Genomic DNA, 23,447 nt, shown 5'->3' on the forward strand with positions numbered 1-23,447 from the left:
GCTCCTGCCTGCCATGGGCCAGGGACGAGCCCTCCTGGTCCCAAGCCCGAGTCCACGGCAGGGGCCACCCCCTGGGCTGTGGCTGCCAAGCCCCAGGACCTGATGGGCTTGAGTGGCCCCCTTTCCAGTTACAGACATCAAACCTCAGGGCACCCCTGGGTCCCTTTTCAGGGGCAGCTGACGTGGGGCAGGGGGAGGGGCCAGGACCCCTTCCTCCCCACACCCCCAGCAGGACCCTCCCAGACGCAGCGCCTCCCGGGAGATCCCCGCGTTCACAAGACCAGTGCTTTTCTCTCCACAAAGATGTCGGGGCTTGTCGGGGCTAGACTGTGCCTAGTCTCTCAGTCGTGTCCAACTCTGCGGCGCCATGGGCTGTGGCCCTCCAGGCTCCTCTGTCCATGGGCATTCTCCGGACAAGAATACTGGAGTGGGTTGCCATGCCCTCCTCCAGGGGCTCTTCCCAACCCAGGGATGGAACCCAGGTCTCTAGCATCACAGGCAGATGCTTTACCATCTGGGCCACCAGGGATGCAAACCACCCAGCCGAGCACAGAGGAAGGGTCTCCTCAAAGCTCCACCCAGTTCAAATCTGCCTGGGTCCGCCGTTGCATTTACAGACAGATTCCAGAAGCCCAGACTGGCATCCGTGCTCCCAGGGTCTGTGTGTTTCACTGGACAGTGTGAAGTCTGTGATGTTCAGACGGGTATGCTTGCAGCCTTTCCAGTTACAGGTGTCAAACCTCAGGGCACCCCTGGGTGCTGAGGCCTCTGTGCGTGGGGTCACTGCCCCCAGTGAGAGTGCAGGACAACCTGGAGAGGAGGGTGCCAGGGCAGAGCCTAGGGGACCCCCGAATGAGTGCAGGGAGCCTTGGTGTCCTGGCCCGGGAGGCAGGCTCTGTTAGCACAGCCGCGACTATGACAGGTAGGTGGGAAAGCTCTCGGGGCCGGCAGGACAGCAGCGGGGGAATCAGAGCTGAGGGAGCAGAGGCGGCCCGGCTGCAGTAACTTCGTGCTCAATCAATAGCCATTTCCCGGCTCCAAATTACTTTCTTTTCCCCCTGAAACCATCAGAGGCCGCAGCTGCCGATCAGCTGTGACACTTTAAAGAAATGCTATTGGAAGTTCCAGGCCCCAGAGGGTTCTCCGGACCCCGGGTTTGCTCAGCCGCGCCCAGCAGTGTCACCGAGAGGACAGGCGGGGAGAGAGCCGATGGACTGGGCTGAGCAGCTTGGCCGCAGCCCCGGGCAGCCAGGTCCCGCTCAGGGCTCGGGGTCCCCAGAGCAGCCTGGGGGGCCTCCAGGCAGTGGCGGAGTGGGGCCAGACTTCAGCATCGACCCCGTCCCTCCCTGGTGGACCTGACCTTTAAGTTGCCCATTCTGTGCACCCAGCGAGCAGCGATGACAGGGGGACATGTCCTGCTCTCCAGGAGCGGGGGGATGGGAGGCCACGCAGAAGTCACTGTTGGAGTAGCGAACATAACCAAGCTGGGTCCGGGTGCTCACTGCGTGAGCGAGGCCATCTGGGGGACCCTGGGCCCCCAGCTCGGACTAAGAGGGCCTTCAGCCCACTCTTCCTATGGTGGGAACATGACTTGTTTTTGCTGTCTGACTCTTTGTGACCAAATGCACCATAGCCCACCAGGCTCCTCTGTCCATGGGGTTTTCCGGGCAAGACTACTGCAGTGGGTTTCCATGCCTTCCTCCCAGGGATCTTCCCGACCCAAGGATTGCACCTGCGTCTCTGCATCTTCTGCACTGCAGGCAGATTCCTCGCTGCTGAGTCACCGGAGAAGGGAGGAACACGTCCCACCTGCTCCCAACTGCAGTGGATTGAATGGGGTTTCTCAAAGGTTTCTTCATGTCCTCACCCTGGAACCCAGGAACGTGACCTTGTTTGGGAAAGGTCTTTGCAGACGCAATTAAGTTAAAGATCTTGAGATTAGAAGGTCATCCTCAATTCTACAGTCGGTTCAGTTCAGTCGCTCAGTCATATCCGACTCATATCAGTCCTGCGACCCTGTGGACTACAGCACCTCAGGCCTCCCTGTCCATCACCAGCTCCCGGAGCTTGCTCAAACTCATGTCCATCGAGTCGGTGATGCCATCCTACTATCTCATCCTCTGTCGTCCCCTTCTCCTGCCTTCAACCTTTCCCAGCATCAGGGTCTTTTCCAATGAGTCAGTTTTTCACATCAGGTGGCCAAAGCATTGGAGTTTCAGCATCAGTCCTTCCAATGAATATTCAGGACAGATTTCCTTTAGGATTGACTGGTTGGATCTCCTAGCAGTCCAAGGGACTCTAAAGAGTCCTCTCCAACACCACAGTTCAAAAGCATAAATTCTTCTGCGCTCAGCTTTCTTTATGGTCCAGCTCTCACATCCATACATGACCACTGGAGAAACCATAGCTTTGACTAGATGGACATTTCTCAGTAATGTCTCTGCTTTCTAATATGCTGTGTAGGTTGGTCATAGCTTTTCTTCCAAGGAGTAAGCGTCTTTTAATTTCATGGCTGCAGTCACCATCTGCAGTGATTTTGGAGCCCAAAAAATGAAATCTGTCACTGTTTCCATTGTTTCCTCATCTATTTCCCATGAAGTGATGAGACTGGACGCCATGATCTTAGTTTTTTGAATGTTGGGTTTTAAGCCAGCTTTTTCACTCTCCACTTTCATCAAGAAGCTCTTTAGTTCCTCTTCTCTTCAGGATATCTGAGGTTATTGACATTTCTCCCGGCAGTCTTGATTCCAGTTGGTGCTTCATCCAGCCCAGGGTTTCGCATGATGTGCTCTGCATGTAAGTTAAATAAGCAGGGTGACAACATACTTCATGTACTCCTTTCCCAACCTGGAATCTGTCCGTTGCTCCATTTCTGGTTCTAACTGTTGCTTCTTGACCTATATACAGATTTCTAAGGAGGCAGGTAAGGTGGTCTGGTATTCCCATCTCTTGACTGATTTTCCAGTTTGTTGTGATCCACACAGTCAAAGGCTTTGGCATAGTCAACAAAGCAGAAGTAGATGTTTTTCTGGAATTCTCCTGCATTTTCTATGATCCAACGGATGTCAGCAATTTGATCTCTGGCTCCTCTGCCTTTTCTAAATCCAGCTTCAACATCTGAAAGTTCCCAGTTCATGTACTACTGAAGCCTAGCTTAGAGAATTTTGAGCATTACTTTGCTAGTGTGTGAGGTGAGTGCAATTGTGCGGTAGTTTGAGCATTCTTTGGCATTGCCCTTCTTTGGGATTGGAATGAAAATTGACCTTTTCCTGTCCTGTGGCCACTGCTGAATTTTCCAAATTTGCGGACACATTGAGTGCAGACATCCTGGAGTCTGAAGTCAAGTAGGCCTTAGGAAGCATCATTATGAACAAAGCTAGTGGAGGTGATGGAATCCCAGCTTAGCTATCTCAAGTCCTAAAAGATGATGCTGTTAAAGTGCTGCACTCAATATGCCAGCAAATTTGGAGGTGTTTGCTATGACCAATGCATTCTCTTGGCAAAACTCTGTTAGCCTTTGCCTGTTTCGTTTCATACCCCAAGGCCAAACTTGCCTGTTGCTCCAGGTATCTCTTGACTTCCTACTTTTGCATTCTAGTCCCCTGTGATGAAAAGGACACCTTTTCTGGGTGTTAATTCTAGAAGATCTTGTAGGTCTTCATAGAAATGTTCGACTTCAGCTTCTTTAGCATTACTGGTCAGGGGATAGACGTGGATATTGAATGGTTTGCTTTGGAAAAGAACAGAAATCACTTTGTCCTTTTTGAGATAGCACCAAGTACTGCATTTCAGAGTCTTTTGTTGACTATGAGACCCATTCCATTTCTTCTAAGGGATTCTTGCCCCTGTGGAAGATGTAATGGTCATCCGAATTAAATTAGCCCATTCCAGTCCATGTTAGTTCACTGATTCCTAAAATGTCATTGCTCACTCTTGCCATCTCCTGTTTGACCACTTCCAATTTGCCTTGATTCACAGACCTAACATTCCAGATTCCTAGGCAATATTGTTCTTTACAGCATCAGACTTTACTTCCATCGCCAGTCACATCCACAACTGGGTATTGCTTTTGCTTTGGCTCTGCCTCTTCATTCCTTCTGGAACTATCTCTACACTCTTCTCCAGCAGCATGTTGGGCGCTTGCTGACCCGGGGAGTTCATCTTTCAGTGTCATTTCTTTTTGCCTTTTCATGGTGTTCACGGGGCTCTCAAGGCAAGAAGGCTGAAGTGGTTTGCCACTCCCTTCTCCAGTGAGTCACTTTTTGTCAGAACTCTCCACCATGATCCGTCCGTCCCAATTGGGTGGCCCCACACAGCATGGCTCATAGTTTCATGGTTCATAGTTCTGATTGACCAGGTAGGTGCTAAATGCAGTGACAAGGAGCCTTATTAGAGACACAGCAACAGAGGAGAAGCCAAGTGAAGTCAGAGCAGAAACTGGAGGGATGTGACCACAAGCCAGAACACCTGGGCCACCATGAGCTGGAACAAGCAGGAAGGACCCTCCCCCAGATCCTCTGGAGGGACAGAGCTGTGATTTCAGACCTCGGGCCTCCAGAACGGGGAGACAGTAAACGCCCATTGGCTTCAGCCCCCTGGTGCGTCTGGACAGCCCCAGACACTCAGAGAGCAAGCCTGGAAACAGGGGGCCCAGCGGGAAGGGCGTGCTTCAGGTGGGAGACCTGGCTACTAGCTGTGTCCCTGGGCAAGTTACATAACCTCTCTGAGCCTCAGGCTCTGCATATCTAAATAGAATAGCACTAGAATCTTCCAGAAGGTGTGAGGTGACATCGTGAGAAGCAGCTGCCATCCCTAGGTGCCCCCCAAGGTCCCACTCTTGCCCCATCACATCACCTCTCCCCAAGTTCACCAAGGCCCCAGGGACACACATAGGCGAGTCTGGGGGCTTTAGGGGCAAGCACGGCTCCTATCACACCCACAGCAGAAGGAACCGAGAGCCCCTCCACTCAGGGTGCACCCATTCCTGGACCTCAGGTCTGCAAGCCGCCCTTCTCAGTGCTTGAAGCAACGTGACAGTGATGCTGATGGTCGCAGCAGCAGAAAAACCCTCAGCAGACACTCATCTGAGAACACGATGCCCGCGAAGGAGCCAGCGCCTCATAGGAGACGCGCTAATGTAAGGCCAGCTCTGTGGCTGCTCTCTGTTGACAGGCGGGGAAACGGAAGCACAAAGAAGCTTGTAACTCGCTCAGACATCCACCCAGCCATCTGAGCCTTTATCCTATGGGCACTTGCCAACATGAATATTACAGCTGTACTTACATGAGGGCCCAAGAAATGCCTCTCGCCTAGGAGATTCCAAGCAGGGCCCGGTCTGGTTGTGCTGGCTGCCCTGTCTCTTGGCACATAGTAACTGCTTGATTAGTTCTTGAGGAAAAGACAAGTAGATGGATGGACAGTGAATGAGTGGTGGATGGATGGACGGATAATGAATGAATGATAGGTGATGGGTGGATATTGGGTGGATGGATGGATGGATACTGGATGGATGGGTGGGTGGGAAACAGATGGATACATGAACAGATGAATAGGGGGTTGGATGATGGAAGGATGGATGGAAGGATGGATGCCCTTCAGCAGAGGTGCTGGCTTCTCAGGGCACACCGACATGGAGGAGTGGAGAGAGTCAACTTTGGGGTCTGAAGCCCTGGCATCACCCAGCCCTGCCCACCCTGCTGGAGTGAGTTCTGGGGCACTGTCGTGGTCCCTCTGGGCTCCAGGATCCAGCATGAGAGTCGGAGCTGTGAGGTGAGAGTCGGAGCTGTGAGTCCTGGGCTCTTTCCTCATACTCACCAGCATGTGCAGAGCAGTTTCCAAAGCATGTGGATGCGTGCTCTCTCACGTGTGCCCCCGAGATCCAGTCCTGGCCTATACCCTCCCAGAGGTCACCAGCACGGCTCTCAGGAGAGGGGGCTTCCTTGCCCAAGGCTCCAGAGCAAGCAGATGGAGAAGATATGGGCAAGAGAATTAAACAGGATTCCCCACTCCCCAGCACAGGCCTCCTCCACCGACTGCACAGTGCATCGAGGAGGACACAGGTTTAGGGGCCACAGGAACGTGGATGCGACTCCACCTCGCCAACCACAAGCCGGGTGACTTTGGGCATCAGCAGCGGTGCTGGCTTTGGGAAAGATGAGTGTCCGTGCCCAGGAAGCGTCCAGCACATGCTGGGTTCTGAACAAGGACCCGCACGATTACAGGATCCTGTGAGCCTGGTCCAGACACACACTGTCCACAAAAGCCATGGCTCTTTCTCGTAAGAACCACCCCCTTGGCGCGTTCCTGCAGCTTGGAGCTCAGATCCCAGTTTGCAAACAGGACGTGGTAGAACAGCTCAGCCACCGAAAGGCACCCAGCCACGAGGCCTGAGCCTCGAGTTCCCCCAAAGCACCCGGGTGCCCCCCTCCCAGTGGGCAGCTGTGTCCCAAGCAGCAGAAATGGTACAGTGCCCTCCCCCAGGTTCAAGGCTGTGGGCCTCTCTCCTTTTTTCCATGTGAGTGCTCTTCCCCAGGAGCAAGGGTCACTCCCTTGCTCTTTTGCAGCCACGGCCATCTCCCAAATGTAATTACCAGAAGGAATAGCATAATGACCTTCTAACCGCTGGGGGCTCTTGAGGGCAACGCCTGCTCATTCCTGCTAACTGGAGGGAACGGCTGCCAGACGCGTGCAGGCAGGCTGCTTCCCACCGGCTCCCGGCAGCCCCCAGCATCCCTCGCCTCCCCTCACCTCCAGCAGAACTTTGGAGGGGACAGACAAGTTCCCTCTAAGGCCCCCTGAAAGGTTGAAATGGGGTGTTGGGGATTCTGGGCGAACGAGGTGCCCCAGTCGTCCTAGTTCAGACTCAGATGAAGCATGAGCTGTTTTTAGGATGCAGCGTGATGTGAAAAGACAGCCCTGAGCACCAAGCCCTCGAGTCTGGCCTCAGTGTTCTCATCTGTAAAGTGGGCCTGAGCTATTCTCAACGAAATGACCTCCACGCAGGGCCATGGGAGGGCTGAGAGTCCTGGAGATGAGAGGGTCCTGAGGGCCACCACCTGGGGTTCTGAGGACCTCTGCACACCTCTCGTGCCTCCTTCATTCACTCACTCATTCCTTCAAAATGTTGACGGCACGGTGCCCAGAGCAACCGGCGAGCCAGGCCTTCATTGTTCATGATCACAGACTTACTCATTAATGTCTTCAGTCACTTTCTTTGTTTAAGAAGAAAGCCACTTCCAAACTCCACCAGCCTCCGCAGAACAACTGTTCACCTCAGTCAGAGTTGTCAGGGTTAATGAGGTGTTTCAGATTCTCATTATAAGGAAAATCATTTCAGAAATGCTGTCCAGGGCACCATGGGCAGGGGCGCCTCATGCCAGGCAGGGACTCCTTTCCAAGATGAGCAGCAAAAAGGTCAATTAAGCCAGGAGCCCCCAAAGGCTGAGCACTGATGATTTGATGCTTTCAAACTGTGGTGCTGGAGAAGACTCTTGAGAGTCCCTTCAACAGCAAGGAGATACAACCAGTCAATCCTAAAGGAAATAAGCCCTGAATATTCATTGGAAGGACTGATGTTGAAGCTGAAACTCCAATAGTTTGGCCACCTGATGCAAAGAACTGACTCATTGGAAAAGACCCTGATGGTGGGAAAGATTAAAGGCGGGAGGAGAAGGGGACGACAGAGGATGAGAAGATTGGATGGCATCACTGACACGATGGACATGAGTTTGAGCAAGCTCTGGGAGATAATGAAGGACATGGAAGTCTGGCGTGCTGCAGTCCATGGGGTCACAGAGAGTCGGACATGACCGAGCGACTAAACAACAGTCCCAATGGGGAGGCCCCCAGATCTCCCTGGGTGCAGGGAGCTGGTCCCTGGAAACGATGTAGGAGCCAGAGTGCCAGGCGGGGTGGGGGAGTGGCAGCCAGGAGGGTCACTGGCCTGGGCCACCAGCTTGCGTCCAGGCCTCAGGGTGTGTGAGCTGGTGATCACTATTACAATAGCCACGCAGCCAGGTCTCACCGGTGTGTATTAATGAACTAATCCACATTCGTACACGCGTTCATTCAGCCACACGTGCATTTTCAAATGTTTCATGAACATCTAGTGTGTGCCAAGTACCTTCCTAAGGAGCCCACACATTTATTTATGAACCAACGTGTCCACAGACTCCAGGCAGGCAGGCAGGCACAGGCGGCAAGTCGGGGGCCCCGGGAGAGCAGGTATGCTTCCTGGGGAGGAGGCCTCCACGCTCCTGGTGCGGAAGGCGTGGAGTTGCGGTAAGGTGCGTAGATGGCCCCACAGCAGCAGGGACCCCAGGCAGAGACAAGAGTGAGCCCTCCCGGTGGCAGAGGTCTCGCCACCATCCCAGGAGTCTGCTGGCTCACAGCAGGCTTCTCAGTTTCTGAGGTCCATGCTGTACGGGCCGTGGGACCCTCTGGCCCCAGAAGTCATCAGGACCCACCTGGCCTGACCCACCACGGTGCCCAGCGAGGGACACACCAAGGCCCACACAGCAATTTGCAATGCAGCACTCATCGCTGCTAGCAAAGCCCTGAAATACGGTGTGGAGAAGGCAGAGTCATCCGGCATTTAATAGCTGTGTTAACACAGCTCTGTCTGGAAGTGAATTCACAGCATCCCAGCCCATGAGTGTCAGGGCCCAGCCAACCTGTCCTGCGTCCACAGGTGATGGCTCATTCCTGCAAGGTCCAGGAGGTGGCTCGCCAACAGGAGACACACCTGGGCTGGGCGCGGACTCAGCTTGAGGTCATAGCCAACGGTCCTCCACTTAAGGGGAGCCATGAAATTTTAATGACATACTGAGGTTTGCCAAAAAGCATCCTTTTAAGTGAAGAACGAGAAATGCCCCTGCATGGAGCCCGGGGAAGCGGGAACTGAGATGAACGGACTCCTCCCCAACCAGCCCCGCATCTCCTGTCACCGAGCCCCAAGGCAGGCATGCCCACAGGGTCCCCCCAACCCCAGCTCAGCCCCTGCCTCTGGCTTCGGCCCCCATAAGCTCTTCCCCAGGGCAAAGTGTGCCCTTGTCCCAAGGACCAGTGTCCCTCTGGAAAGGGCTGCCTCAGGCCCACGTGCCCCTCTGAGCTGCTTTTCGGAAGTAATTTCCATGTAATGAGAACACAGGGAAACCTCATTATTTGAGACACCGCTAATTAGGGGTTTGTGATCAGCCCGTCTGAGGCCGGCAGAAAGTGACATTGCACAGACAGTGAGAATTAACAAGCAGACAAGATCGCAGGGACCTTTGAAAAGCCAGAAGCAGCTTCTGGCCAGCAGCTGTCAGCCGTCAGGAGCAGGTCTACTGGAAGGTGCTAATTACAGGTCTTTCTCTCCTGGTCAACGAGAAGGCCTCCAAGGGCAGCCCAGGCACAACGGCCTCCACCCTTGTGGGTGCAGGATGCCCAGAGCAGCCCTGGGAGGGCCACATCAGCATTATTCCCATTTCACAGAGGAGGGAACCGAGGCTCTCACAGGGAGGACCCTGCCGAGACCACCTGGCCCCACTGCCTGGGGTCCAGCCACTGCCCCGGGGTGGTCTGTGGAGAGAACCAGGCTCCCTTCTCTGGCTTTGCCAAAGTCCACCCAGTCTGGCTGACTAGGATGGGGACAAATGGACCTTCTCCTTTATAAACTGAGATCCCAGGCGGTCAACAGACAGGGGTGGCTGGACCAGAAGTGTCGTGTGAGCAAAGGCATGGAGATCCGAGTTGCTGGGAGGAGGTGTGACTGAGGGCGCACAGCAAGGGCCCCAGTGGAAGCCATGGGCCTATCCGGGGCAGGAGCCCCTGTGGGCATCCAGAGCCTGGCCATGCCCTTCCTAAACTGCCTCCATGGCCAGTGTGCAAGGAGGACACCCCCACCCAGCAGAGAAGGGAAGGAGGCCACAGAGGAAGGGGTGGAATTGGGGCACATTTCCTGACAATTCCAGCTCCCCCCAGGTCGTCTCCCCATCAGAGGTCACCCCCTTGACATGGAAAGTGGGGCCCCCCAACCGACACTCAGTCAGGTTCTTACCAACCCGTCTCCTCCTGCTGGTGGAAGGGGTGCCCCCTGTGATCCCACAGCCACTCCTGGGGCGGGGCCCCCATGGGTGTGCGTGCACCTCTCCTTTCCCCTGGGGGTCCTCGGCTAAGGAGCTATACGGGGGAGGAGGAGGGTGGGGGCAGGAACCCTGGGAAAGCAGCATCTGTGCTGAGGGGCTGCGGGGGTCCTGGCAGAATCTCCACCCCAACACCCCGACATCTTCCCCACGCACACGCCCCGCCCTTCTGCAGGCGCGGAGGCAGTTCCGCGGAGACCCAGTGGGGTCAGCACGGTGGCGGCCACGGAAGGGCCGGCCTACTCCACGGCCTCTCCCGTGCCCACAGAGGCAAGACCCTCCCCTGCCCTCAGCCCACACGGAGGGAACAGGACGCCCGCTGCTCGCTGCCTCCTCGCGGGCCACCTTGCCTAGAGGCCCCAGGGGCTGGGCCGGTGGGAGGGGCTGTGGGCGGGGCTCTGGTAATAATGGTTGGGATGGGGAGGGGCTGTGGGCGGGAAGTGGGTGGGGCTGTGGGCGGGGCTCTGAAATAGTGGGGTGGGAGGGGCTGTGGGCGGGGCTATGGTGATAGTGGGAGGGATGGGGAGGGGCTCTGGGGTAGTGGATGGGGCTGTGGGCGGGGCTATGATGTGATGGGTGTGGTGAGGAGCTGTGGGCGGGGCTATGATAGGGGTGTGGGCGGGGCTATGGTGATAGTGGGGGGCTGTGGTTAATGGGTTGGGCTGTGGGCGGGGCTATGACATAGGGGGCGGGGCTTGACCTCGAGTGGCAGGGCAAGGCAAGCCTGTGCCTAAGAGATAAAGGGCTTCAGGAGTCATCCATTCACTCCTCATGAGATACTTGCTGGACACCCGTGTGGCCCAGACCCTGTCCAGACCTGACACCCAGTCAGCACAGCAGCCAGGTTTTCTCTGGACACACCAGCAGTGTGGGAACAACGGGAACCAGGTAGAGAAGGGGGTTAACCAGGGTTGGGCTTTTGCCAGGACAGGGACCAGAACGGACTGAGGGAGGGCCAGAGCGGGGCAGCGTGCAGCAGCGTGCAGAGGGTGGCCCGGACTCCAAGCCTGGACAGAGGGAGAGGCAAGGAGGCTGGGGAGGACGGGGCAGAGGTGGGGTGGGCACTGAATGAGCAGGAGCTGGGTGGGGAGGGCTTCAGGCACAGGCCTAGAGCATGAGGAAATCAGGGCCCTGTTCAGAAAAGCAGGCAAGGAGGGTCCTCAAAGGCTTTCAGATCCAAAGCCTTGTCCCTGCCTCCCCGTGACGTTTCTTACTTGCTGCTGGTTAATGTCGTTCTAAGTAAAGAAAAATTATAAATGTAGATTATTAGCATGAATTTTACCATTTATCCTGGTTTCTTCTCTAATTATTTTATCAGAGCATCTAAGTCATATGTGGAATCACTGAAATTGTTCAGTTTGTATTTCACGCTTGCTCCTGAGGCATGTCTGGACAGAGCTGAAGGTCAAGCCCAGCCAGACTCAGGGGGGTTGGGGAGGAAGGGAAGGCCCTCCAGGCAGGACCTGCCCCACAGAGCCCCTCAGACGCTCACGCAGAGCACGGACCTGCCAGCCTCCACCCAGTGCACCTGCTCAGCCCTGGACCCTGGGCTCCCCTCCCGCTGGCCACCAAGGGATGTTCACAGCTGAGCACCGCCCGCACCAGCCCACTCAATCAGGCGACCAGGGGGCTTGCCTTGCTCCCCAGGACACATTAGGTAGTAGACGGGGGTGGGGCAAAGGTTCCAGCGTGTGTGTGGTTTGATCACACTTCCGTGCTTTCAGAAGTGGCCCAGAGGACGGGGTGCTGCTACCCAGCTGACACCCCCCCACATCCCGGGGAAAGTGGTTTCTCGAGGATTCAGGAGCATGCAGAGCCAGGTCCACACTCACCCCGGGCACCTGGGCTCTGGCCCCAGTGCTGTCCCCCACCTGCCATCCCTCCTAGCTCAGGACCTGTGCACCTGGACACTCACTCAGACGCCCCCCAGCTTGTCCTGCCCGCAACCTCCCCCGACTTACTCCTCTAGTGAATTTCCTCACATCTTCTGGTCGAGCCCCAGGTGACCCCAGACCTTGTATCTGGCAAGAAGTGAGCATGTGAGTCTGCGTGTGTGTGTGCACATACACCATGCATTCACACGCGCACACGCACGCACACGCACGCGCGCACACACCATAGGGTCTGGTCTGCACACCATCCAGCCTCTCACAAGTGGGATCTGGTCTTTCCAGGGTCTCGGTGTCTGTCTCTGTGTCTCTCTGCACCAACCCCCCCCATGTCCTTCTCTACACCTGAAAATTTTCACGTGGGGTGTGGGGTTCCAGAGCTTAGGGACCGCCCTCCTGTGAATGGCAGCCATCTCTGGCAACAGCTAATCAAGTCTGGATGGGCACCTGGTTCTGGGCTCATCCTCACTACCAGGAAACCCTCAGCCTATAGACCCCACCCTGTCCCAAGTCGCAGAGACGGTGGGCAGACCCTCTTGTGCCTCTGGTGGCCAAGGCCAGATCTCAGATGGCTGAGACCACTGGGGACCACGGTGGCCTGGTCACCTCCTGGCTCCCTGGGGAAAGGGCCTGGTTGGCAGAGCTCCCAGGGATGCGGGGTGCTGCTCGGCCCTGGGCTCTCCCCGAGCATCTGACCCTGCACACCCAGCCCTCAACCTCGTCCTGAGAGCCGGCTCTGCCCGCCTCTCCAAGCCACGCGGGGCCATGGGGCTCGTCTCTTTGTGTGTCTCAGCCTGCAAACCATGACAGCCAGGAGCAGGACTGGCCTTTCTTGTTCTGCAGAGATTTGATCTGACACTTCAGACACTTACAAGCTAGTGGGGTGGGGGAGGAAACAAGGAGGGAAGGGAGGAGAGGAGAGGGGAGCTGGTGGGAGGGGGCTGGACAGGCAGCCTCAGGAACAGACAGGGTGGGGCAGTGACCTCAGCAGGTCATCCGGACAGACAGAAGTGGTGGGCCCTGGATGCCCAGGCCGCCGCATTTTTGCCTGGAGTGGCAGAGCCGGGCGGAGCCCCAGTCCCCGCGGCCCTCACCATCCCAGAACCAAAGAACCCCTTTCCCTGGGAACCAGTGGTCCTCAGCCATTCCCATTTTTCTTGTTTCAATAATTCTTGCAGCCGCTGTTGTGTAAATAAAATTATTCTTCCCAAAAAAATCATTAGCAGGGCCCGACATTAATTCCCCTGCAATCTGTGTAATTAACTGCATGTAACACAGGGCATTAAAGGATCCGCTTGCTAATCACCACTCCTCTGCTCCAGGCACCTAATTAAATCCCTTCCTGTTTATCCATTTACAGGATCCAGCACAAGATACGGGCCACCGAGAAAGCGTTCATCAATCAGCTCTTTGTAATTTTCAGAGGGTGTGAGTCCACCTCGTGCATTTGCCTGTCACCGCCCCCTCGCCCAGGGCCCACCCCCGCCGTCCCCTCCCTGCCAGACTCCTGACTCCCCACCGAGGCCCCCCGCAAGGAGTACTGTGCCTGCCCGGGAGGAGGGCGCAGGAAAGAGCACCAAGGGGCTCCAGGGAGCACCTTGCCTGCAGCACACCTACCCCTGGGTCACACCTTTGTGAGAATTCTGTGCCCCCTCCCCACAACTGCCCCCGTTAGACCGTCTCTGGGGCCACTCGTCTATCCTGGCCTCCTGCTTGTCCCCTGAACAGCGGCAGCTGGGGCAGCAGGGTTGGTTTTGTCCCGCGCCGGGGTCCCCAGCCAGCCGGCTCTTTGGAGAGGGGACTCAGGAGGCGAGTTCTGAGTCCTGGCACCTCCTAGCCCTTGTGACCTTAGACAGGCACTTGACCTCCCAAGCTCCTGTCTCCTGGATTGTCAAAAGGGACACCAACTCTGTTGGCCAGGACGGTCGTGGGGGTGGGGGTGGGTAAGCAATCAAGGTCCCCAGGACCCCACCCCACCCCCTCCACTGGCCAATGAACATTGAAGACTTGCTATCTGCCAGCCCACACATCACCCGGCCCTGGGACAGGCACGCTCAGGGCTTGCCCAGTACCCGATGGCCACCCGCAGAAGTACAAAGCCAGGCCTGAGCAAGCGAGCGAGCAGGGCCAGGCAGGGTGTGGAGCACTGGCGGGTGAGAGCTGCACGGCTCTGTGAACACACCGGAAGCCCTGAATCACACTCTGTAGACAGATGACCTTCACGGCCTGTGGATTCATCGCAGTGAAGCGTCACCAGCACAGCCTGCGCCGGGACAAAGCCCACCCACAGTCCCTGCCACTCGCTGCCCTCCGGATCCTGCGGGACTGGGGTCCAGCCTGAGCCGGGCAGGCTTTCAGTTCAGAGCAGCCACTTGTGACAAAGAGAAAGGAGACAGATCACACCCAGAGGAAGCAGGAGCCGTGCGGGTTCCAGAACGTTCCTGTTGCCAGCTGCCCCTGCCCGGGCAATGACCCTTGGGTCCACTTCAATGCCCTTCCTGTGGGCTCTGCTCCACCCCAGGCAGCCTTCAGGGGCCCTGCCACCCCCTCCCTGAAAGCTTCTGGAACCTGCCCACCCCAAGGCGAGGGATCCGCCACGGCCACTCCACACAGGGTCTGCAGGCTGGCAGCACCTGCCCCAGCCAGGAGCTCCTCAGAAATGGAGAAGGGCAGGTCCCACCCTAGACGACCTGGGGTCAGCTGAACTACAGCCCCAGAGGTATTCACGTCCTAATCTCTGGAACTCCTAAAGGTGACCTTATGTGAAAAAACAGACAAACAAACAAGCCTTTGCAGGTGTAACCGGGTTAAGGGCTGTGCGGGTGGCCCTGCCCACCACCACAAGTGTCCTGACAAGCAGGAGATGCAACACCAGAGAGAAGCTCTCAGAGGACAGAGGCAGAGGCTGGGGAATGAGGCCACCGGCAGCTGGAGAGAGGAGGGCCCTGGGGCCTCCAGAGGGAGCCCAGCCCTGCATCCTGGAGCCCAGGCTTGCCTCCAGAAACCTTGCTCCAGCAGCAGCAGGAAGGTCACACTTCTTCTGGACCTTACCAGACCCCCAGTACATCCCGGGCACGGTACCATTTGAGATGCACCAGTCTCCGGGTGCCTGGAGCCCAGGCTGTCTCTGGGCTGAGCAAGACTCGGGTCTGAACCCAATCCTAATGACAGTTCCCCCGCTCACAGGGGGAAATCAAGGCAGAAAGTGAAGTACTGTGCCAAGCCCCGCCCCCAGGGCCCTTGCACATGTCGCTGTGAGGGTGAGGAGGACCCCAGGCCCAGCGTCGGCTTGGTCCACCCGGAGCCCAGGAGGCGGGTGGGAAAGCGGAAACCAGGCAGCCAGACTGAGTCAGTCGGAAGAGATCCGAATTCAATCTGAGAGCACCAGGTGCCGGCAACGGGCCTTCCACCCTCCTCTGTGCTCACTGTGGGGTGGGCTCAGGGTGACGTGAGCACCCAGGGAAGCCCGGGGGGTGCGCTATGGCCTCGGGCACATCCTTCAGTCTCTGCATCCCTGTTCCCTCCCCCAGCTGTCCCGAGACCCAGGACGGCTCAACTCCCCTGGTGGGTGGGTTCTCTGGACACTGTCCCTGAGACAGAGATGGGGATGTGGGGGCTGCTCTGGGAGCCCTCCCAGGGGAAGCGTCTTGCAGGGGCTCAGGGCCATCCCAGATTTGGACGAGCAACCAAGCCCTTCCGGCCCCACATCGAGCAGTATGGGAGGCTGGCCTCCCTCAGAGGAAGGAGCGAGCCGGAGCCAGGCTGCTGTCTTCAGCTGGGAGCGAGCCTGTCTGTAAGGAGCCACCTGCTCCCTCAGGGGCACCCACAGGGGCAGGGAACCCCGGGCAGTGTGGCCCCTCCCCCCTCAGTCCCTGCACGGCCCCACCACCCAACTCTCCCGTCCGAGTCCACACACCCCACACCCCGCCCACTCCCTGCTTGTGGAGGCGCCAAGAGGGGGCTCCAGGGCAGAGCTCAGGGTCAGAGCCGTCACCCGCCGTGACTCGGGTGCTGGGGGCCCCAATCACCTTGTTTGTGCACACTGGAGTGGATCGGCAGCCGAGCCCGACTCCGGCAAGTTCCTCTCGTTAATAATGCTTCCGTGTGCCCCGAGCCGCATGTCTGTCACAACCAGCCTCCTTCTGGCCCATACTCTCAACCTCTAATTATGATCAGATTCGGAATATGGAGCACTCTGATGCCTTTCAGGCGTCTGCCGAGATTTCTTTCTAGTAATGCGGTCGTATGGCTCTCGTGGCTCGTAACTGTGGGTCGTTCCTGAAATACGGGTTCTCTGCGGCCTGGAGCCTCCCAGACAGAGCCTGGCTCTCTCCTGCAAAGAACTGGGGGGGATCGCATGCCTCCCTGGTGGTCCTGGGGACAGAAACGAACTATAATGAATAGAAAACACGCTCACAGCAGGGGGCGCACAGGGGCCGCCGCACACGGTGAACGTCACACTTTTTATCATTTCACCAAGTCCTCCCGAACGGAGGCCCGAGACAGGCCTGTCGTGTCAGGAGCTCTTCCTGCGGAGGAGTAGCTGGAGGGATAAAATCACCAGAATGTGGAGAAGCGCCTGAGAAACCCCCGGGTCCCCCCACCTCTTGCCAGCACGGCCCTGGGGTTTCACAAGCGCATTGACCTGGAGCTGGAGAGACAATGTCGGAGCATCAGGCACCGCTGTCCTGAGCTGCTGGGTCCTGATCCAGGGGTGGGGACACCGCTGCCGTCACCCGGCAAGGTCTGCGCAAGCGACGCCAAGGTGGACCTGCGCCCGGAAGGGCAGGGGCAGGGCACCCGGGGGAGGGCGGCTCCTTCGGGAGCCCAGGGCTTCCTCCCCAAGAGAGGCGTGGGAGGACGCTGGGGGACGGACGCAGCCCCCACACTGGCTGGTCCTCGGGGCATCCCCTCCCCTCTGCTGGAGGTGTGGCCCGAGCCTGGGGGACACGTGGACTCACGCCCACTCGGCCTCCTTGGCTGTGGAAGGAGCAGCTCCAGGCTCTCCAGCTCGGCTGAGCTCCTGACGGTCACCTTGCTCAGCTGACCCCGTCGACATGTCTCCCGTTCTGTGGATCGATGTGCTGCTCTGTGAGGCGTCCCGGGGGCCCAGGTAGTTAATATACATGCAGAGGGCAGCAGAGCCAGCGCAGCCTCAGAGAAGGCGTGGATGTGTGTTGTTGCTGCTCCACGAAAGAGGGAGCTCACCCCCGACCTGGAGCGGGTGGCCAGAAGCGGGGGCTCTGCTGGGCACCCCTCCTCTGGGAGTCATGTGGTCCCGACAGCAGCGCAGTCAGCCTTCTTAGCCGGCAGCTCCGGCCACAGGGTTAGGTTCCAAGAGGCCCAGATGGACCCAGCCTCCAACTGAGCCCCGGAAGCCCCCCGGCCCCAGTCCTGCAAGTCCGCCAGCCACGGGAGTCTCAAGGACCCGCACAGCTTCAGGGAGGTGGGGGATTGGACTCCGGCTCCCAACAGGAAGGTAAGACAATCGGCGGGCACCTTTCACTGATCCCAAAAGCTCGGGCAGGCCAGGGTTCCCCACCTGTCAGGGTCACTGATGAGTCAGAAGGACCCCCCAAAGCACAGGAGGCTCCCTGGACCTGGGCCTCCGGGCTCTCTGTGCCAAGGACACAGTGCTTTCCCCTCCCACCCGCCCACATGACCACGTACATCTCTGGGTCTGTGGAGCAGCCCGTCTGTGGGGGGGGTCCCTGGGGTGAAGGCTTTGGACTTCACCTCTGCTCCCCCCAGGGAAAGAGGGCCTCCAGCCCCACTCTGCGGAGACCACAATGATTCCCTGCCTCACCCCCACGCTTCTCAGCACATCTCTGCAAAGAAGGGCATAGCCATCGCCGCTCGGAGCCCAGCTCCCACATCCACCTGGGTGAGCTAGACACTGACAGCTCTAAACGTGACCCTGACCGACAGCTCTTTCCTTGCAAAACACCTGTTGGGCTCTCCGAGGACCCCTAACTTCCCTTCTGCAGACCCACTCGTGACCCCTGCTATGCCCAGCACGGGGCGGACGCTCTGCCTCCTTCCTGAAGCAGGGCTGGCAGCAGGAGCCAGCAGGGCCCATGCCGTGGTCGGTTGAGGCTCTCACACGCAGCTGCCCCCCGACAGCTCCTCCACGCCGGGAGCAGCGCCCGAGGTGCAGCTGCGGGCAGCGTCCTCAGGCCCGTGGCCCCCCGTGGATCCGCTGACCCTGGCGGCGTCTGCAGCCACTTGGCTGGACCTTTGCTGCCCTGAGACGCTCACGCGGGCTGCTGTCCCTTCCTAGTGACCCTCTGGGCCCCGAGCGCGGCCGTTCTTTGGCGAGGCGCTCCCCGAGACGGAGGCAGGAGGGTGCCTGTGGCCCCCTTCGCAGCTGGTGCCCACTCTGAGGCTGGCGGCTCCACTGCACTCCTGGGGATGAGCACCACCGCCTGAGTGCCCGTCTGAGGCCTGCGACCTGTATGTCCTAGAGCCAGACCCCCGGGGCAGGGCCCACCTGGAGGCTGGGGGCAGCCCTGCTAGCACCCAGCCCTCCCAACCCTGAAAGGAGCCATGGAGAGTCCATGAGAGGCTGGAGAAGTGGGATGGGCACTTCCCCAAAGAAAACCCGGCCTCATGCTGTCTTCTGCCCCTGCCACCCATGGCAGGAAGGTAAGGGATCCTCCTATCACTGCAGGTCAAGTGAGGGGATGAGGGCTGGGCCCCTGACCATCCCAGGTGAGGGGCTGTGCCTGGAACATCCCAGGGACAGACGAGGAGTTGGGCCATGTGTCACAGCCATGGGGCAAGGACTCCGGTGGGCTTCTCTCCAGGAGGGCAGCTGGGCTCCAGTCATCTCAAAAGAGACCCCTCCTAGAAAGACCACTTGGAGTGGACACGTGGCCCCGGGAGAGGGGACTATGATGGTCGGCCGGCCAGCAGACTCCCTACTCTGAGAGATCCTCAGAGATGAGGCCTCCAGAACCACCCAAGGACTGCGAGGAGCCTATCGTGGCCAGACGGCCTGGGCAGCAGTTACAAGGCACCGCCCAGGGCACTCCTCTGCCTCTGGCCCCCTCTGGACTCAGCTGGAGCCAGGTGGGTGGGTGGGGAGACCAGGTGGGGCTCAGACAGTCAGCTGGCACCTCCTCCTCTCTCAGGCGGCTCACCCGCAAAGACAAGGGCTTGACGTCAGATAAGGGTCTGGACGGACCGCTTGTTACCGTGAATCCCTCATCGGCAATGAGAAGCAGGGCAGGAGAGGAGCGCCCATGGGACCGAGTCCAGCCAGGAGGAGAAGGAGCAGAATGCCATCTGCTCCCCTTCCCGGGCCCCGCTCCTCCCACAAGCCCGTGCCAGGTTCTGGCGACCGATGGTGGATGAACGTAGAAGCTAGGCGTGGCCCATCTGTGGCAGGAACGTTATTCAGCCTCAAAGAAAAATGGAACTCCGACCCAGGTGACAGCGCAGGTGAACCGTGACGCCACTGCGTTCAGTGAAATGAGCCAGTCACAGGAGGGCCAGTCCTGCGGGCCCCACCCTCGTGAGGCCCGAGGGGAGCCAAACCCGCAGGGACAGGAAGCAGACGCGGCGGCGGGGTGGGGAGGGCCGTGAGCGTCCAGTGGGCGCAGAGCGCGGGCTTGGGAAGATGAAGGACCCTGGAGATGGGCATGGCGATGGCTGCACCATGGCGTGACGCCCCTGAGCTCCGCACGCAGAGCTGCCTGAGCTAGGATCGTGGACGCTGTGTTTGACAGGTGGGTCTCACAGTGCTTTCAGGGACCTTCATGGAACTCTGGTGTTCATAGTCAAGCTAGCAACTCAACCATGACTTGACAAAATCAGGACGTGTATAAATGCTTGTGCCGTGCTGTGCTCAGTCACTTCAGTCGTGTCCGACTCTGTGCGACCCCACGGACTGTAGCCCGCCAGGCTCCTCTGTCCATGGGATCTCCAGGCAAGAACACTGGCGTGGGCTGGCATGCCCTCCTCCAGAGGATCTTCCCGAGCCAGGGATCAGACCCACTTTTTTATCTCCTACATCGGCAGGTGGGTCATTTACCACTGGTGCCACTTGGGGAGCCCAGAAATGCTCGACTGTTATCCAGTGCAGCAGAGAAGGCCCTCGAGTCACAAAACGAGGGAGTACAATTCCAGGGTGAATGCTGCTGGATAGTCTCAGGTGTTCAGGAGCAAGACAAAAGAGAAACACCAAAGCGTGTGTCAGAACGCCGTCTGTTCGTCAGGGACAGATTTCTTTGCTGAGTCAGGTAGTGGTTTTTGAATGCTGAACGAGTGTGTCCTCAGCTTTTTGCACTCATCACAATGCAACAATTATTAATACAGCATGGGTTCAAATTCAGTTCAGTTCAGTCCTTCAGTCGTGTCCAACTCTTTGCAACCCCATGGACTGCAGCACGCCAGGCTTCCCTGTCCATCACCAACTCCCAGAGCTTCCTCGAAGTCATGTCCATCGAGTCGGTGATGCCATCCAACCATCTCATCCTCTGTCGTCCCCTTCTCCTCCTGCCTTCATACTTTCCCAGCATCTGGGTCTTTCCCAAAATTGAATCTGTATTATTAACATTTTCTCCACCATTTTCTTAAGTCTATATGATCAACAATTTCCATGGTATAAATCCTCCCACCATGGCTGATTTCAATTTACCAATGTTAAGTCACTGAATGTGAAGTTGGGAAGGGATGCAAGACAGCAAAACATTACATACAATATTTCTACCAAACAGACGCAATAGACATGATTAACCTCAAGAGCATAGATGATAATAAAATGTAGTAAATAATTAGAAAGTGATGAGTTTTGAGTATATATTGCCTTTTTTATATAATTTGTTTCAGTATCAGTAAACAAAATTAAAAAAAAAAATTTTGGCCATGCAGCATGGTCCTCAGGATCTTAGTTCCCTGACCAGGGATCAAACCCATGCCCCCTGCAGCTTATTTTACCACAGTTTTAAAATTTTTAATAAGCCTATTACATATGTATTTATTTTTATCAAAGCTTCTTTGGAAGGGCAGACACCCAGCCCATCTCTGGCCAAGATGCTGACAAGTAGCCACTCTTATTTCCTCTCAAGCACTTGTTTCTAAGTTTTGGTGGAAAATAGTCATGTGGAGCCATGGACTCTGTGGGTTGGGTAGGGGGTACAGAAAGCCAGACTGTCTGGTGGGATTCAGAAATGGAAGCTGGGGGACTGACAGCACTCAGCCCACAGGCTGGGGTCGAGTCTGTTCTGAGAGATCCGGGTGTGACTCAGCACTTGCAGAAGAAGCGGGAAAGGTGGTTTCTGGTGTCAGAGAGCATGGTGAGCGGCAAGCAGCCAGGCCAGAGGGCAGCCCTCCACGTTGCCTTGTTCCCCTTGACTCCAAGTCAAAGCAAGAGTACCTGGTGCGGAGCCCACCACTCAGCAAGCCCACCAGTGGGAACAGAATCAGCAGATCACTGCCAGCTATTTGAGCAAGTGGGTTTTCAGGCTATCAATAAATGATGAGTGGTTGCCACGGCGACAGCCCTGTCATATTTCATCTCCTGAAGACTCAGGAAAGCTCCATCAGTGCTGTGAAGAGCTGGGCTGGAAGGGGAGGGGCTTCAGCCTCCCAGCCTGCCGCTGGCCGGACCCCGGGGCACTGAGCCGGGGGCAGGGTGGGAGACACTGCGTGGATGAAGTGAGGGTTGGAAGAATAGAAAGGAAGGGTTTAAGGCAAGAAGAGTAGTGGGCCACCCAGCTTAGGGGGTGAAAGGAGCCAAATTCGGCTCCAGGTGGACTCTCGGTCTTTGCGGTGTCGTCCAGGTCATGTGACCTCTCCAAGCCTCAGTTTCCTGATCTGCAAAATGGAGAGGAAAAATGGACTGTGGTACGATATGTGCAGGGCTGGGTGCAAATGAGTATTCAGTAAAAGGCATCTAATGTCATTATCACAGGCCAACAGATGCAGACCGTGTTTACACACGAAATCACCACTTTGGGGTGCCTGTTCCTCTGGGTAAATCCGTAATTCCATTTTGCTTCTCTTGTTCCTGAAAAACAGCCTTCAGTGCTCCTTGTCGTGTGGATGGTTGGTGATACATTTTTAGATACATTCTTAGAAAATCTATTATTTCACCTCCGTTTTTGTGGAAAATGCTTTTGTAGGGTATAGAACTCTAGACTGATGATTCTTTTCCTCAGCACTTTAAAGACCTACCCCCGTTTCTTGCTGACCTCCAATGAGAAACCCACGGTCTCCTTCATCGCTTTTCCTCTGAGTGTAATGTGTCCCTTTTCTTTGGCTGCTTCCTCACAGGTGTTGAGTGACTTTATTAAAACGTGCCTTCCTGTCGTTTTCTTCATGTAATTTGTGCTCGGGGTCCATTGAGCAAACTGATTCTGCAGGTTTACAGCTTTATTTAAATTTGGACATTTCAAATCAGATCAGTCGCTCAGTCATGTCCAACTCTTTGCGACCCCATGAATCGCAGCACGCCAGCCTCCCTGTCCATCACCAACTCCCGGAGTTCACTGACACTCACGTCCATCGAGTCCGTGATGCCATCCAGCCATCTCATCCTCTGTCGTCCCCTTCGCCTCCTGCCTTCAATCTTTCCCAGCATTGGCATCGTTCCAATGAGTCAGCTCTTTGCATCAGGTGGCCAAAGTATTGGAGCTTCAGCTTCAGCATCAGTCCTTCCAGTAACAGAGTTCCAAAGTTCATAGTTGATTTCCTTTAAGATTGACTGGTTTGATCTCCCTGCTGTCCCAGGGACTCTCAAGCGTCTTCTCCAGCACCACAGTTCAAAAGCATCAATTCTTTAGAGCTTTGTTTGTGGGTGAATTTATTTTGAAACACTTTTATCCTCTTGGGTCTTGTTTTTAAGTTTCATTATGCAGGACCAGCTCATGCGAAGAGTTGACTCATTGGAAAAGACTCTGATGCTGGGAGGAATTGGAGGCAGGAGGAAAAGGGGACAACAGAGGATGAGATGGCTGGATGGTATCACCAACTCGATGGACATGAGTCTGAGTGAACTCTGGGAGTTGGTGATGGACAGGGAGGCCTGGCGTGCTGCGATTCATGGGGTCGCAGAGTTGGACACGACTGAGTGGCTGAACTGAACTGAACTGACGCAGGACCAGACAGTGGCTAACCTGGTTTTAGTTATTCCTCATAACTGAGGCCTGACCCTGCTGAGCGCTTCCCCCAGGGACCCACGAACCATGGTTCTCCTCTGGTTGGTGGGAAGGACACCTCCTCCCAGCTGTCAGCCTGAGGACTGTTTCCTCTCATCATTTTGGGTGGCTGGTCCTCTCCTAAACTTCAGCAACCCTCCTCACTTGTGACATGAGTATGTGGGGGTCCAAATCTCCACCAGCTCTCTCCTCTGAGGCTCTGCCCTGTGACTTTAAATGCCTTGGTCTCCGTGGGCTCTTGGGTTCCTGAACCCAGGGCTTCCCCGGGGTCC

The 23,447-nt window shown here is 56.8% G+C and overlaps 1 long non-coding RNA gene across 1 annotated transcript; it reads left to right on the forward strand.

Moving 5' to 3' along the window:
* Window positions 1–10,610: 10,610 nt before the first annotated feature.
* Window positions 10,611–13,435, forward strand: LOC132346652 (uncharacterized). Its single transcript, XR_009496587.1, has 2 exons — window positions 10,611–11,012; window positions 13,374–13,435. It is a non-coding gene; the product is annotated as an uncharacterized lncRNA (long non-coding RNA).
* The last annotated feature ends 10,012 nt before the right edge of the window (window positions 13,436–23,447 follow it).

The sequence above is a fragment of the Bos taurus genome, chromosome 11 (genome assembly GCF_002263795.3).
Source record: "Bos taurus isolate L1 Dominette 01449 registration number 42190680 breed Hereford chromosome 11, ARS-UCD2.0, whole genome shotgun sequence".
Classification (NCBI taxonomy): domain Eukaryota; kingdom Metazoa; phylum Chordata; class Mammalia; order Artiodactyla; family Bovidae; genus Bos; species Bos taurus.